Source organism: Rhagoletis pomonella, unplaced genomic scaffold (assembly GCF_013731165.1).
Source record: "Rhagoletis pomonella isolate Grant_MI unplaced genomic scaffold, Rhpom_1.0 Rhpom_scaffold_19715, whole genome shotgun sequence".
Taxonomy (NCBI): Eukaryota; Metazoa; Arthropoda; class Insecta; order Diptera; family Tephritidae; genus Rhagoletis; species Rhagoletis pomonella.
In genome coordinates, this window is record NW_023478225.1 from 216 (window position 1) to 2,634 (window position 2,419).

Genomic DNA, 2,419 nt, shown 5'->3' on the forward strand with positions numbered 1-2,419 from the left:
CTAAGCAGAGGATAATGGGCTCCAAAAAGTTCCTCAAAATCAAGCTCTAAGTGTGGTTAGCAAAATTCATTAAAGGTATTTTGATAAATTTTTAGTAATTGCATTATTACTTTAAATTAATATAATTTATTTATTTGAAATACACTTCCAGACCAACAAAAGTATTACCTTCAACCAACATCAACTCAACATCAGAAAATAAAAAAAGCTTTTTTTTTCTAATAGCGGTCGCCGCTCGGCAAGCAATGGCAAACCTCCGAATGTATTTCTGCCATGAAAAACAGCTTCTCATAAAAATACAATCGCCGTTCGTAGTCGGCGTAAAACTGTAGGTCCCTCCCCTTTGTGTGGCAACATCAAGGCGCACCCCGCAAGTATAAACCATATTAGTAACTAGTGTTCTTAAATAAAATATATTTACTAAATAAACAAAATTAGAGTCTTATCTTACACGCCATGTATTTAACTTGCAGGTTCCCGCGTATATACACTGGCGCGGCTCATTATTTGGTCTCCAGTAGCACTCGTTTGAACAGTAGTCAAAGGATAGCATAGAAATACCCAGCCGCATACAACGGTATCCAACTGATATATTCAAAGCACAGGCCAGCTCTGTGGGACGTGATCCAACAGCAGCGCATTGCAAATATCATGATGATCCATACCTGATTCCAATGTCCAATGTGGGCAAGCGAACATTTGCCATGGCTCGAGAAGCTGGACGAAAGGCGGCCCGATTTATTGGAGAATAGCATCGTGAAGTGTTCCAGGTAAGTAAAAAATTCATACATTTTTTAAAATGTTATAATTGAACTTATTTGTAGCACCAAGAAGCTCAACCACCCATCGATGAATTTGTACCCAAAATGGTGTATACAGAGGAAACTGAAGTAGATGCCGATATACTGCATCATTTAGTTCGTCACTCGCAAGTAACAGATGCCCTTCTTGTATATAATTTGATTAATCAGAAGAGTGTTGAAATCAGCAACGAAACAGCAGCTTCTTCAACTTATTTGATTTTACAACAACGAAGAGTCGTTGCCGGAAGAATTGATTTAAGAACGTTGGTTTAAGGCTACGCAGACGCACGTGAACGTAATCGTAAAACTTGGAAAGACGGCGAACTAGCTGAACAGCTGTTTGGAGAATTAGAACCAAAACCACCGCAATCGTATGCAGCGCTTATAAGGGGAATGGCTAAATATTTTCAAGTAAGTCAGTTCAGAGCTAATAGTTTAAATTTCATAGTTGCTTACTAACTTTCCATTAGGCTGAACGCGCGTATGCACTTCTGCAAAAGCAACTGAAAAGCAATTTGAGTTAGCCACACAAACTTTCAACGCAGTGATCAACGTAACGAACTTCCTATAAGAAACGGCGGATCAACGCTGGGAACTATGCAGGGAATTACTTCAGCAAATATCAGAGCAACAGTTGAAACCAAATTTGGGCACCTTAAATGCGCCATTAGAGGTGGTTAGCACTTTTGGAAACGTCAAGTTCGCTCGTAGCTCAGCACTAAAACTACTCGCGGAATTCAAACAACTAGGCGTTGAGCTTAGCTTGAGCACTTACTACACCTATTGATCATTTTCCGTCGAGAACGTGGACCACTTTCACGTATTATAGTCGATATTTTAAATGAGATCCAGGGAAAAGAATTCAAAATTCAACACCCGCGAGACACGTATATCTTTACAACGGCAATGGACGTTTGTCACAATCACTTGCAAAACAAGTCCCTTGCAAAGAAAGTCAATGAACTACTACACACTGGTAATAATTATGATTTGATTGGCGATATCCCACGACAGTCGGGTCTACGTAACCGGAGCGACCCAGATTTATATATGGCCAAGGACTGTCACTCCAGCAACACTCCCCAAAAAAACTCTTTGGGGAATTTGTATGCTGTTACAACAACAACAACAACAACGAATTCATAAAAATCTATGACTTACTCGTTCCGCACCTTTACATTCCAGAGCACGACAGGGAAATACGATGCGATAGGCAATCAACTCTGTTTATTACTGACGATGTGTCAGCGCGAATACGAATCACTTGTTTTCGCCTCACATTACTCTACCCTGGTCCGATATGGTTATATTTGATCACATAAACCAAGGTTAATTTGTATTTAACCCTTTCGCTACTGCAGGGACACTGGTGTCCCACGGCATGTTCATTTGACCCTGAAAATCGCGATTTGTATTGTAAACTCAACCAAAATGTCCCAGTCAGTAGCTAGGAACCATATTTGCAATCTACCGTTATCCACGTTACATACAACTTCGCTCGTGTTTTATTTTGTGCAGTTAGGTGAGAGCAGAGACTGCCATCGGATCAAATATACGCATAATTTTTAGAAAAGAATACGCATATATCAAAGTGATGGTGATATTTTGATAACAAA

At 39.8% G+C, this 2,419-nt stretch overlaps 1 pseudogene; it reads left to right on the forward strand.

Annotated features, from left to right (window-relative positions):
- Window positions 1-456: 456 nt before the first annotated feature.
- LOC118732397 lies at window positions 457-1,827 on the forward strand (annotated as a pseudogene).
- The last annotated feature ends 592 nt before the right edge of the window (window positions 1,828-2,419 follow it).